Here is a 14,748-nt window from a genome sequence, read left to right on the forward strand (position 1 = left end):
ACCACATAGGGCAAAAGATTCCTGCATCGCAGGTGGCTGAACTAGATGACCCTCATGGCCCCTTCCAACTGTACAGTTCAATGATTCCTCGGAAATACCATCAGAATGGATGCTGTGTTAACGGGTCTGGCCCACCTATGGGGCAAGGTGAAGAGGCTGCCTCAGGTGGCAGGATTCCCTGGCGCAGCAGATCACGATGTCCATCTTTCTTTCCCCTTCACCTTGCTCCTGATGTAAACGTTCACATCTTTTCAGTGGTGGAAACTATTTTACAATCCCATCAATTTTTTCAGTTACATTTTTTCAATTAGTGCTAAAATGCTTTCCTGGCTATAATAATTATTTTTTAACCGGTATTTAAATATTAGTGAAATATTGCTGAAATGAAAGAATGTTATAGCACTATAACTCTTTAATGCTAATTAAGAAAAAAACAGCAACACTGCAACATGTTCTTTTCCCTAATTAAACGCTTCCAATCTACGCTTATGGTCCATTAAAAAATAATTAGCAAACTATTGCTTAAACCAAAGTGATATGTGTAATGCTGCAATACTAAAAGCAGTCTTACTGGTGGCCATCATTCTTGATTCAGGTAGGTAGCCGTGTTGGTCTGACGCAGGTGAAATATATTTTTTTTTAAATTGCCCAGTAACACCTTAGAGACCAACTAAGTTTGTTCTGGGTATAAGCTTTCATGTGCATGTTATCTGAAGAAGTGTGCATGCACACGAAAGCTTATACCAAGAACAAACTTGATTGGTCTCTTAGGTGCTACTGGACAATTTATTTTTATTTTTTATATATTTGGTGGCCATCATGTCAGAGATGTGGTTTCACCCAATTAAACACTTTTGATCTACGCTTCCGGTCCACAACAAGTGTTTTGGTTTTTGACATTTCATGAGTAATAATGGGCAATCACACTTAAATGAGTAAGTACTTAGAGAGGTGTGTAGCTGGGTAGATCCAACTATCATCTATTTATCATGGCTTGGGAGTTATTGGGATAGCTCAGTCGGTAGAGCACAAGACTCTTAATATCAGGCTTGTGGATTCAAGCCCCACACTGGGGGCATTGTAAGGGGTTGGACTAAATGACCCTTGTGGTCCCTTCCAACTCTACAATTCTGTGATTCTGGTGAATCAGACCACCACTTCCCCACCCACAACAAATATGCTGCAACTGCTGTTACAGAAAGAATATGATGATGGTGGTGGTGGTGTTTATTTATATCCCACCTTTTTCCATCACAGGCAGCTTACAACTCAAGGCAGCTTACAACTAAAATAGAAACAGCTACAAACATAAGGGAAAAAGCAATCCTTAAAAAAACACACACAATTAAACATCAATAGATTAAACTTTTAAAAATTCATCTCTTTATCCTAATTTTAATCCAAAGGGGGAAATATTAAAACATTTTTCTGCCTCTTGCACAAAAGGTCCTTCAAGGCAGTTAACAATGTTAAAAATTAAAACTATTAAGAACAGCAAACTTGAAGCGGTCCAACATTTAGGGATCCTCAGGGACTCCAGAAGTTTTGGTAACAGGTACACCATCTCTGACACTACAATAGCATGGAGTCCGTCATGCTATTGGGAGCTTTTTGTACAGGAATCTTTTCAGTTCATCCCCCATGTTGTCAGAAGTGTTCAATTGAACAGTCCAAAGCTTGTTGGTCCCACAGCGACACTTGAAGGGCAACATTTAGGAAAAGCCCCGATAATGTGGGAGGTCAATTGCAATTCCACTTGTATCTTACAGTGGAAGACAGTTTCAGCTCCAGGTTTTGGAGAACTCTTAGGCAAGACACCCTCCATGGTCCCTCACCTCGATGAGCCTACCTCCGCATTGCGGCAGATACAACCAGCTCATGCCAATGCTCCCCCCCTCCACTGGAAAGTAGACCCACAGCAGAGGCCCAGCTACGCTGTTCCTTGGTGCTGGCCCTGGCAGAAGAGAAATGTTTGTTATTTATCAGGCGCCACCTGTCTGGAAGCAGCCCTGCATACACTTTGGCTTTAAAGCACATTCAAAGCACATTTCCCCCCTCAAAGAATTCTGGGCGCTATAGCTTGTTTAGGATTGCTGAGTTTTGTAACTCTGCAAGAGGGAAACAACAGTGCCAGGTCACTCCTCCTGAAATGAAAAGGAGGTGAATCATCAAGCTTGCGATTTCACAAGGGATACTTGACCTTTTGAGTTTAGTTCAATCTCCGCATTACTCCTTCGGAGTCTCAGAGGCTGGCAAGGATTCAGGGCGTTCCATCCCAAGACTGCGGTTTTATAATCCGCCTATGCTCTTATTACAGGAACAGAGCCCGCACGGTTGGGCTAAATCAAAGCTTTTAGTTCACCTGCTGAGTAAAACACTAGGGACTTGCTTTAAGCATTCATTATTCTGTTTCCTTTTTTAATTAGCTCAGCTTTGGTCTCAGGTCAAGTAAGTTTAAATGGGATCATGTACTCCAGATTTAACTACTTGTGTTTTCTTAATACTACAATAATTGCATGTGGGAACAAAACGGGACAACCATGGAGAGGGGACGGTTATCTGATCTGGAGCAGGCCATTTGTGTGTGAAGGCATATCTAGTCCAGGGTTGTGAACCTGGCACCCATGGGAGATGTGGCACCCATGAAGTCTTGCACTGGTACCCTTGGGCAGGTACCACCAGACTCTGAGCTTTCAGATAAAAATATAAAGTAAGTCTCTAGCCCTCCTACGAAGAAAGTTATAGGGCAAAATGTGCAGGTATCTTATGAGTGAATTCTGTGAAATGAGCATGAGTGTTGTGTGGCCACTTTGTATATTTTCCTGGGGCTAAGGAATGTTCCCTGTTGCTATTAGACAGCAAAAGTGTGTGTGTGTGTGTGTGTGTGTGTGTGTGTGTGTAAAATCAATAATGTGTATAATCTCCACCATCAGAACAAGCAGGACATAGCTGACTTCCCATAGTAACTATTAGGTTTTCAGGGGTGGCTGTCTCTAATTTTGTGTTACGCCACACTGTTACTTTGGAGCTTTTGGATTTTAACTGGCTCGAGGGTGAAGAGCTGAGACTTGGATTCAAAATGGATCCCAAGAAGGGGGGAGCCTTGCCTTACCCGCCTCCCCTGACTAATGACAATTATTCATCTTGGTCTGTAAAGATGAAGGCCCTGCTGCAGAATCAGAGGATTTTTGGGGTGATTGAGAACCCCATCCCTCAAGCACCAACCCGAGGTTGGGAATCACAGAATGTGAAGGCCAGGACGGCTATAATTCTGTGTGTCTCGGATGATCAACTTGTGCATATTCAGGATTTGGAATATGCGCGTGAGATTTGGGAAACGCTGCGTAGAACACACCAGAGAGATGCTGGTTCTTCAGCGTTGTTATATTTTGAGAAGCTGACCAATCTGAGGCTTGCGCCTGATGGAGATGTTCAAGCGCACCTGACGGAAATGAAATATCTGCGCCAACAGATGGTGGAACGCAATTTCCGTCTGCAGGAGGAAGTGTTTTGCTTCATGATGATTAACAGCTTAAACCGGACTTACAAAACCGTTGCCAGTCAGCTTGGTTCCCTCCCCGCGAACGATTTGACCGCGGAGAGGGTGACTGCCGTTGTTTTGAATGAACACGACAGGCTTGCTGCACTGGAGGTGAAGGACAGGGGGAGGGAAGAACGGAGTTCTAATTCCCCCACTGTTGTTGCTACTGGAGAGGATGCTGTAGCTTTGAACGCTGTCCGATGTTACAATTGCGGACAGGCTGGGCATCTTCAGCGGAACTGCAAGAAGCCACGCCAGCCGAAAGGAGCGAAGGGCCGCTCAGCAAAGCCTGAGGCAGCAGGCAAAGGTCATACCAAGTCTTCGGTGAAACCTGCAAAGGCCCTGATGGCGAAAGGAACCACGCCAGATGTTGGACACTCTTTTGTAATCGATACGGGCTGTAATTTTCATATGTCCCCACACAAGGCGCTCTTTTCGACGTTTAAGAAGCAAAGCTTCGCTGTGGAACAAGCCAACGGTCAGAAGCTGGAAGCGACCGGGGTTGGAACTGTGTATCTTAAGAGTCTGAACCTGACTATAAACAATGTTTACTTGGTTCCTGAATTGAAGTTCAATCTGCTGAGTGTTTCGCAGATTGCAAAGAAAGGACTGAAACTGTCCTATGATGATAAGAGCTGCGAGATCTTCAAAGATGGAGAGTTATATCTTTCTGCCAGACAGAAAGATGGATTGTATTTGTTGACTTTTGACCAAAGTGATTACATGGAATGTAATTCTGAGTCTAACTTGATTTCTCTTGCAGGTGTGACCAAAACGAGCGCCAAGAAGGTGGCCAGGGTCGACAGAGCGTTTCAGCGGGTGTATGCTGATGTGATTGGTCCTCTAGAACCATCTAGAGGCAATGCAAGATATTATCTTGTGTGTGTGGATCATTTCTCTAACTTTGTCTGGGTTTATGTGTTAAAGAAACCACAGGAAGCCTTGGAAAGGTTTCAGGAGTTTTGTGACAAAGTTAAGAGTATGCATGATGCTAACATTGATTGTCTATTCACAGATGAGAAGCAGATTTTTCTTTTACAGGATTTCCAGAGGTTCCTGCACAAGAAAGGGATAAGACACAAGGTTGCTGTTTCAGCGGAAGCGTGGAACAGGGGTGTCTGTGTACGGTTGAACAAAGAATTGCAAAAGGGGATGAATGCGCAATTGCTTAGTTCACATCTGCCACATGAGTTCTGGGCGGAGTCACTCATGTCGTTTAATTATGCGTGGGTGAGAAAGGTTTCAAGAGAGTTGGGAAGTTCTCCTTTTGAGAAACTGTTCCAGAGAAAACCTTCTGTTGCCCATTTCAAGGTTTTTGGGTCTCATGTGAGGACAGAAGCTCCAGGTGGAGTAAAGAATGCCAGAGGCATTTTTGTGGGATATGAAAAGGGTCTCTACAGAGTAATTTTGTCTGAATCTGGTCAGGTGATTCTCACAAAATTTCTAGAGAGTGCTCCTGAAAAGGAGAGAGTGATAGTTCACACATTTCCCACAGAGGACGAGTCAGTTGATGATGATGACTTCACAAAGTACAGTGGTACTGAGAGTGACAGCGATAGCTCAGAGAGCTCAGTTGTCACAGTCATTGAGAGGAAATCTCACACAATGGATAGACCTTCACAGGTGAAGGATGAACCACTGTTTACTGTTGGAACTGGTTCTCCTAAGAGTCCTGAGACAGAACCAGTGAGCAGAGAGGATCAGCACCTCATACGCAGGTCTGAGAGAGTCACAAAGGGTGAACCACCCAAAAGGTACTCAGAAGAGTATGCTAATTTAGCTGTTGCATGTGTTGCTGTTGTACACAACCGAGGACAGGTTGGAGCTGTGTCTAAGTCAGAGACAAAGACACAACAGAGAGTTGCTAGCCAAGGTAATGCAGATGCACTCATTCCTTGGAGGCCAGACAACCAGAGAGGTACACTGGGGAAACCAGTGGCGGGTAGTTCCAAGGGTGGAACTGAAACAACAGGGGAGTGTTATGTGTATAACAACTGTTTGTTTTCTTCTCTGGATCACGCTTTGCTTGCCGCAACATGCATTGATTCTTTTGGGGGAGGTTGTTACGAAAAAGGAGCAATGCTGCTGAGTGCTCCAGATGGCTGGAAAGCCAAACAGGATGTTGATGTTGATGTTATGGGACTGTACCGTGGCAACAAAGGATAATAATGTGCACTGAGCACCGGATGTTAGCTCAGAGTGTCACATGACCCTGTACTGGAAGTACATGGGTGGGGTTTTCTCTCTCTCTGGCTGCTGATGTGAGAGGGTGCAGACACGTTTCTCTGCACTACTGGAAAGACAGAAATAAAGGCATGTAAAGACATTTCTGTCTGTCTCTTTCCCCTCCCTGGGGATGGCAGGGAATGGGGAGGAGTGGCTGTGTTCTTCTCACGTTTGAAGAAGGATCGGCCGATAGAGATCTGGCCTTGTCTTGCCGGGAGCCGAGACGGGGGAGATCAACAAGAAATCAAGCCGGGCACCTGGAGAGTGGCCAAATTCCTCTGATATATGGCTTGATATCAACATGGAAGCCACTTTGTTATACCATGCCCTCCACAGCATACCCTCCGAGGGACGCAGGTGGCGCTGTGGTCTAAACCACTGTGCCTCTTGGGCTCGCCAATCAGAATGTCAGCGGTTCGAATCCCCACAACGGGGTGAGCTCCCATTGCTTTGTCCCAGCTCTTGCCAACCTAGCCATTCGAAAGCACACCAGTGCAAGTAGATAAATAGGTACCGTTGTGGGGAGAAGGTAAACAACATTTCTGTGCGTTCTGGTTTCCGTCACGGTGTCCCATTGCGCCAGAAGTGGTTTAGTCATGCTGGCCACATGACCCGGAAACCTGTCTGCGGGCAAACGCCAGCTCCCTGGACCTGAAAGCAAGATGAGCACCGCAACCCCATAGTCACCTTTGACTGGACTTAACTATCCAGGGGTCCTTTACTTTTTTTAAAAAAAAGCATACCCTCCAACACACCAGGGCACTGCTCCTGCGTGAGTCACGTGATCCGGGGGAGATCGTGGCCCCCAAAATACACAGTTTCTTCATGGCAGCTTCCCAAAAACACGTTCTGGGGCACTGTGTGAGATTGCGGCCCCGAAAAAGGGGCCTGATATACTGCATCTCTTTTTCCTTGCCCTCTTTCGCACTCTTCAGGTGCGTACTTTAATGCTTGGGGGGAGGGGTTGATGAAGGCAGACATAGAGCTATAAGCTGAGATATAAAAATGTGATACGGAAATTAGAGGCCATGAGCAAGACAGGTCAGGGTAGAACCACACACAACATCAGAGTAATGGCTGTAAGAGCAGATCCAAAGTCGCTTACTTAGAAGAAGGCGGATCTGTATCAAGTGTTGGTGGGGGCGAGGAGAGTTGGTTGTATAGATCCACTCAAGTTTCATCTGGATTCCACCGTTAATTATCTGTCTGCATGATGACACCGAGGGAAAAAGCAAAGCAAAACCACAGCCCTGCGTGAGTCACTTCCTCCTTCCATCATTCCCAAAACATCATCTTAATAACAGCTGCTCATACCTCGTAGGTTATAATTATTTGAAGCGTTCCAACTGATACCAAAAGGCAACTCGTCAGATTGTAGTTTGGCCTGAATAACTTCATCTGTTGCTGCTCCAGATAAGATGTAAGAGGACTTGTGGAGAAGCTAGTAAAATGCTGGTGAGACGATGTTACTGTTCAGTGGATTCGCAGCTGGTTGACTGAGCAAACCCCCCCAAAAGTGCTCACCGAAATCCCCACATTTTATTTAAATTATACAAATGTTTTTCACCCTTCGTTAGAGTTAACCGGCATTTCTTTCTCCTATACACTCACAGCATTTTCAACAATCAAGGACACTTTCGCCTCAGTCAGAAAAGAATATGTTTTAAATAGGTTTTCGTTGTTTGTCACTTGCTGTTTTGCCAGCCCAGGGCTACTTTGGGAGGAAAGTCGGGATGTAGATTTAATACGTAAAGGGAAAGTTTCACGCACACACACACACACACACACCCCCCAAGAAAATTGTCGATGGGTATGGATCAACAAAAGCATAGTGTCCAGATCAAGGGAAGTAATAGTGCCACTCTATTCTGTTTTGGTCAGACCACACATGGAGTACTGTGTCCAGTTCTAGGCGCCACAATTTAAGAACGATATTGACAACCTAGAACGTATGCGGAGGAGGGCAACCAAGATGATCAAGGGTCTGGGAACCAAGCCTTATGAGGAATGGTTGAGGGAGCTGGCCATGTTTAGCCTGGAAAAGAGGAGACTGAGAGGAGATAGGAAAGCTATCTTCAAATATCTCAAGGGCTACCATATGGAAGATGGAGCAAGCTTGGGTAGGACTCAAACCAATGGCTTTAAGTTACGAGAAAGGAGATTCCGACCAAACATCAGGAAGAACCTGTGAAAGATTCTTAAACCGCATAATAATATGACAAATAGGGTTTTTGTAAATAAATAGGGGTTCTTATTTGCTCATACTAGAAGCCTCTGAATCGTGACAGAAGAGGTGTGCCTGGTTATATACAGAAATAATAAATCTTGGGAGATGGAAACAGAAACCTGATGGAATGGAGATAATCAGTGATACTTATTTAAGGATGTAGACTCTGTAAAGGAGAGAGAGGATGTAACTCTGTATGTGAGAGGGCATACAAACAGAATATATACCGTATTTTTGTCCCATAGGACGCTCCATCCCATAGGACGCACCTAGTTTTTTGGGGGGGAAATAAAGGGGGGGGAAATTCCTTTATTTCCCCCCAAAAAACCAGGTCAGGGAAACCGAACCAGGTCGAGGAACAGCGGGATGGCGGCGCTGCGCCTCCTAGCTGTCCCCCGAGCTTGTGGGGCTGGCCGATGTCTGTCCGGTGGGCGGGGCGCTCTGCTTCAGGGCGCCCCTCGCGCCGGGCGGCAGGCTGCTATCCGCAGCGTGGGGAGCCCGCGGGGAACTCCCGCAGGGCTCCAACACGCTGCGGATGTCTGTCCGGCGTGCGGGGCGCTCTGCTTCAGGGCGCCCCTCGTGCCAGGCGGCAGGCTGCTATCCGCAGCGTAGGGAGCCCTGCGGGACCTCCCGCAGGGCTCCAACACGCTGCAGATGTCTGTCCGGCGTGCGGGGCGCTCTGCTTCAGGGCGCCCTTCGCGCCGGGCGGCAGGCTGCTATCCGCAGCGTAGGGAGCCCTGCGGGACCTCCCGCAGGGCTGCCTAGGCTGCGGATGTGTTCCTGAAGCCTGGAGAGCGAGAGGGGTCGGTGCGCACCGACCCCTCTCGCTCTCCAAGCTTCAGCGAAAGCCTGCATTCGCCCCATAGGACGCACCCAGATTTCCCCTTCATTTTTGGAGGGGAAACAGTGTGTCCTATAGGGCGAAAAATACGGTATATATAAACATTAGAGATGCAGCCTACACCACAGACTCATCAGAGGGGTTTAGTAATTCTGCGCCCCATTAGTAGTTTAATACTGGAAACATTATTCTGAATTCTGAAGATGTTTACAGCAATGTAATGAAAGCCAAAATGCTGCAGATCTAGGGGCTACAGATTGGTACATGTTGTTCACTGTGGCGAAAACAAAACATAACTTAACTGTGCTTTAGTATTATGACAGGAATGTTTGCAAAAATAAAAAAGCCTTCATTCACATGCATGCATAATTTCCCGTTAAGTCTGTAACAGAAGGGTCATGGCAACAGAATGTTTTTCCAGAGAAAAACATTACTGGGAAGTGGAGGCCCATAGGAACAAAAAGTAGGATTAGAGGCTGACCTTGAATCTTCTGCCGTTTAAAAAATGCAAATTTGCACTTTCTCTTCAGAAAGGCTACTGTGTCATTGGACTCAATGCTAGGAACAGTTATGGGGTTCGGACAGAGCAAGTGGATGGGAAACCTACAAAAGGAGGGATATTCCTAAACAGATAATCTTGGATTCCACTGTTAATTATCTGTCTGCATGATGACACCGAGGGAAAAAGCCTTGAAGCCTTTCTTTATATGATATTCACAGAAAAAGTAAATCACACACTTTTATAATCCATTGTCCCGAAAAACTTTATTTTGCCTTCTCCACAAGATCTGTAACCAGAGAGATTCTGAGCCCCCAATAATTCCACCATGGTTTGAATATGAGATTGTTAAGGAAGGTTGGAGAAATCAAGCATTTCAGAGATGGCCAGGGATTAGTGCAGATTAATTTCATCAAGTAATTGTGCTTTTAGGGGCGCACAGTATGAGAGACAGAAGAGGGATGTAAAAAACACCCCCCTAGATTTCAATAACCTTCTGGTCTGCGTTTCAAAGGTTTGTATTATCACAACTACTGCTTTCAATAAAGGCTTACAGAGACCTTGGCATTCTCATTAGTGACGGGAAAGGAGCCTTGTCGCCTAAACAACAGGGAGAGAGCTTAACATGTTTTGGTAAACTAACCCCGGAAATGCGTTAAAGGTCCTTGATACAGAAGAGTTCCCAGTTGCTCATTTCTCCACCTCCCAGATGGATGGTGATAATTCACAGTCCATGTTTTATGAACAGTAAAATTGACGGAAAGTTTTGATAGAAAGGTCCAGCCTCCTTTTTTTTTTTAAGTGCTAGGCATTGAGGGGAAGGCTTCAGAGCGAAAGGGAGAGCACTCTGACACACAGCTTTAGAGCGGACCTGTACCTGGAAACCACAGGCCAAAAGGTAAGTGTGGATGAGCCCATTGCTTGGAGATTGCTTTGGTAGAATATGAGACTCTCTGTCTCAGGGTTTGGGCAAAAAAATTCCTGCATTGCATTGACTTCATGACCCTTGTGGTTCCTTCCAACTCTGCAATTCTGTGATTTCCTTCCCTGCTCTTACCTGCCTTGCTTTGCCTACGCTAAGGATTTCATGTCATTTCCATTAAGCTTTGTATATCCATAAATGGAGTAATGAATTTATGTTACATTCAGGAGCCAGGGTGTGTGTGGGTTATTTGCAAACTTATGAGTGTAAGCTTTGCTCCTTGTTCCTCTGGGTTGCTACTATGCAAAAGTGAATTTGACTGGAATCCAATGATCCTTAAGGCCAGATCACATAACATATACATTGCTTACCTCGCTCACTGACCTGCAGCTAAATGTGTGAGCTGCCACCATTGGAAAAACTATATGTGCGGCAGATATATTTTTATGAGCTAAAGGAGCAGATGCTCAGGGCGGCAGATTGAATGGGGTGGCAACAACTGTTCCTAGTAATTGTGGAGATTAGAAACTCATGCAGTGTAAGTGAAACTGGGGGGGAAACTTGCTTCTCCCATAGCCGCGGCCTTGGATTCAAACAGAAATCAAACATCACTCTTGAATTTCTCAGTTCCCAGCTTGCTGCTTTCCTTCTGGCTCACATCACTCCAAACTCAGAGCCCTTTCCTTTGATTCCTTAGCAGCCCATCATCTCAGCAGGAAGCTATCTTGGCTATTCCAAAAAATTAGAAGGACGCCAAGGCATACAGCCTAACACCCTGCCCCCCCAAAACAACCCCATATAGTAGTATTTTTGTGTTCTTGTATTGTGCTCCTCGGAGAGGGCAGTTTAGAAATCCAACAAATTAAATACAGTAAATGGAACTTCTGGCAAGGATAAATCCGAATTAAATTAGAAGTAGAAGGGAGCCAAGGCATTCAGCCTAAGCCCCCCCCCCCCCAACCACCAAAGGAACTCTCATAACAATCTTTTTGTGTTCTTATATTGTAAACCGCCTTGTGCTCCTTGGAGGGAGGGCAGTACTGTATAGAAATCCAACAAGTGAAAACAAATGAAACTCCTGGAAAAGGCGAGGAGGGAAATACAGGGCTGCGTCCTGGCATCGTCTTCCGCACTGGGCAGCCACACGCCCGCGCGACGCGCCCGCAAACAAACCCCGCGCGTGTGGAAGCGCCCTTGCGCGGGGGTAACGCGCGTGTCGCGGGCGGAAAGCCTCGAATCTGGGTCGCGGGCGCGCGCGCGCGAGAGAGAGGAGGGCTTGTCGGGACGCCTTACCCGAAGAAGAAAGAGGCGGGAAGAAGCAGCGGCGGCGGCGGCTGGGTCCGTCCCTCCTCACCGTGTCATCCAGGCCCCTCCTCCGTTATTAATCCCTCTTATTGAAGGGGGGAGGGTGGAAAGAAGAGGCGGCCCGGGACTGCCCGCTTCCCCACACGCAGTCCATACCGTCCTGTCAGCGGCGGCGGCGCCGCCTGCCCGCGCTTTCCCTCTTCCCCCGGCACAGACACGCGCGCACGTCTGTATTCCTCTAGGAGAGACACCCGGGCGCGCCTCTTTCCCCCTCCTCGTCCGCCTCAGCGCCAGGCCCGCGACTCCTCCGCGCTCGGCTCGGCCCGGCCCGGCCGCCGCCTCCTGCATGTCTTTGCTGCCCTCAGCCCCGCCGCCTGAGCAGCCGCCTCAGCCCCCTCGACAGACGCCCAGGCTGCTGGATGCAGGTGAGCCGCCCGAGGGGGGAGACAAGGCCGCGCGCGTCCCGCCCACAGACAGACCCACCGCCCGGCTCGGGTGGAGGGAACTGAGGCGGCGGCGGCGGCGACCGAGAGCGAGGCCTTGTTTGTTTCCGAGGCGGCCTGTGGTGGAAATGGCCGCTTCTTCCCCGCGGCCTCGGCCCGGTGGAGGTGAGGAGCTGCGCGAGAGGCCCCGGCGCCCCCTCAGGCGACCACCCCCCGGGGACGGAGAGCCTGCCCTTCCTGACACGCGGGGATTGGGGTGGTGGTTGTGTCGGGCCGTGTGGCGGAGACGGTCGGGGCGCGTACGTGTGGAAGCGGGGAGACGGAGGAGCGTGTGAACGGGCGGCGCACCCGCGCGCGGGTCGGACCCTGGCCGGAGTCGGTGGCGCGGGAATCCACGGGACTTGGCTCCCAAGTGGGTCGTGGTCACGGCATGGTGGCGAAAGGCTGCCGGGTTGTGTCCGTGGCGGTTGCACGGAAAGTGACGGGAGCGTCGTGCTTCGAGGCGGAGGGGTGGCCAGCGTGGCCGACCCAGGCAGTTGTGCTTTTAAGTGCGTGTTTGGGTGTGTGTGTGTACACATATGCTTCCCTGGATAACTCAGTTTGGTTAGAAGAGGGTGTTGTGAACACCAAGTTTGCAGGTTCCTACTAGAGGGCTGCATTAATAATAATAATAATAATAATAATAATAATAATAATGTATTTATACCCAGCCCATCTGGCTGAGTTTCCCCAGCCACTCTGGGCGGCTCCCAATCGAGTGTTAAAACAATATATTCCTGCATTGCAGGGGGTTGGACTAGATGATCCTCAGGGTCCCTTCCACAACTCCTACGATTCCATGTGTTGTAACCGCTTGCTGCATTTTAACGTGGCACTTTGGTTCTTAATCTCTTCTTGCTCACAGGCACTCCTGAAACGATTAACTGCGCCTGAAATTGCAGGGCACTGAACACACAAACCAAACCCCGACTTGGAAGCTGCCTGCTTCCAATACTATAAACTTATGAATGTAAGGGTTTAGCTCATGTTTGTCCTTGGGTGACTTCACTGTTGTAAGCCTTCTCTGGCTGGAGAGGAGGGATAGAAACGCTTCGAAATAAATATGTGGCTCAGTCGGTAGAGCATGAGACTCTTAATCTCAGGGTTGTGGGTTCTTGCCCCACATCGGGCAAAAGATTCCTGCATTGCAGGGCGCTGGACTAAATGACTCTCTTGGTCCCTTCCAGCTCTTCAGTTCTAAATATGTTGGTGATACTCTGAGGATAACTATTAGATTGTGAGTAGGGATTGCGATGTGATTTTATATTGGAGTGGGCCTGCTAGGACAGTTTTCCATGTAACATGGCCATAAATTATGCTCATCAGAATTATAGGCTGAATGCAGCTTTCTGACATGTGTATTTTCAATTATTGTCTGTCACATAATTTTCATCTTTGGGTGACCACTTAAAAAAGCCTTAATATGTGAAGGGGCCCAAATAAATATGTTGTATGTGTTCTAGATTGAAACACAACCTGATCCAGTGTAGGGTTAATTGTTAGGGTGTTGGAGCTGGACCAAGGAGAGCTGGGTTTGAGTCACTTCATAACCATAAAGCTTCCTGCCAGTTGCACTTCACTTAGTGTTGTTGTAAAATGGGATAATAACATCTCCCTCCGCCTGCATACCAACCTGAGATCCTTGGAGGAATGGTGGAAATGTGAGCTATAGATAGCTGGTGTCCATTATGTTTTCTATTAGCATGTAATATTGTGTTGTGAGATGCTCTGGAGTAAGGAAATCAGGGGGATTTGACAACTGTGCTCTTTAAGAAGTGCATGTGTTCAGAGGAAATCTGGGCAGTTTATATGGACTGTTCCCTAACAGCAAGAACACTGTGAATTTACACATCAAGTCTGGGCTCAATCCTACATCCATTTACCTGGTGTAATCCCACTGAACCCCAGTGGGACTTACTTCTGATTAGATTTGGATAGGATTGCACTGTAAAATGGTGTGAGTAAGGAGGGGCTGTAATGTACTTGGTGTGTTGAAACTTCTGTGTTTTGTTCCCCGCCTTTGCAAGGTTAGTGTTTCTGCTGTCTTGAAAAGAACGTTTAAAAAACTCCCCACATTCATTAAATTGAGTAAACATATACACAGAGCTTTAAAAATGTATACATGTAGAAGGTGTGGCCCCTGAATGAACATTTGGTTTGCTGATGCATATGTCTATCTAAAGCACTGCAAAGGAGAGGGGAAGCCAGGCTCATTCTACAGGAGAGAAACCCATGGCTGCTCCTTTTCAGTCTGCATGCACTCTTAATGTGAGAACTTTCAAAATGTAATAGTCACTCTAAATGTTAATATTTGATTTGCAGCTTCCTTACTGCTTCAGAACTGTTGCTCTCTTCCACCTTTCTTTGGATCATGTACATGTACAGCAGCAATGCTGTCCAGTCAAGGTGTCGTATTTCACATGTCGTATTAGAGCAAGGAGAAAACGTTTCACGATATTTTCAAGATCAGAGTGAGGTGGAAAACTGCACTAATCCCCTCTTCCCCAATATACTATTTGGACTAGTAGGACTCAGGCAAAGGATCTGAAGTGGCAGTCCCCATGTGGACTAGTGCTTTCATGCATGCTGAATCTGGGTATGTGACACATGAGAAAGCCACCACTGATAGGCCTTATCTAGCATATTTGGCAATGTAGTTGTGTTTTAATTCTAGATTAATCCTTCAGTTTTTATAAATGGATTTC

At 47.1% G+C, this 14,748-nt stretch overlaps 1 protein-coding gene and 1 long non-coding RNA gene across 9 annotated transcripts in view; one reads left to right on the forward strand and one right to left on the reverse strand.

The window, feature by feature from the left end:
* Positions 1-1,424: 1,424 nt before the first annotated feature.
* On the reverse strand, positions 1,425-7,880 carry LOC310742582. The gene is made up of 3 exons (XR_014538581.1): positions 6,873-7,880; positions 6,282-6,418; positions 1,425-1,954 (listed from the first exon to the last, which is right to left on the reverse strand). It is a non-coding gene; the product is annotated as an uncharacterized lncRNA (long non-coding RNA).
* A 2,031-nt stretch (positions 7,881-9,911) lies between these two features.
* The window catches only part of CNOT6L (CCR4-NOT transcription complex subunit 6 like), a 38,822-nt gene continuing 33,985 nt past the window's right edge, over positions 9,912-14,748 (forward strand). For 2 of the 8 annotated variants that reach the window (XM_083571391.1, XM_083571396.1), the window contains exon 1: positions 11,566-11,986. The gene's annotated coding sequence lies outside the window, so the exon portion shown is untranslated. Of the gene's footprint in view, positions 10,233-11,565; positions 12,170-14,748 lie in introns of those variants that run through there. The other 6 variants (XM_083571392.1, XM_083571398.1, XM_083571395.1 and 3 more) reach the window with 6 other exon arrangements.

This window comes from Podarcis filfolensis (assembly GCF_964270895.1).
Source record: "Podarcis filfolensis genome assembly, chromosome: 9".
NCBI lineage: Eukaryota > Metazoa > Chordata > Lepidosauria > Squamata > Lacertidae > Podarcis > Podarcis filfolensis.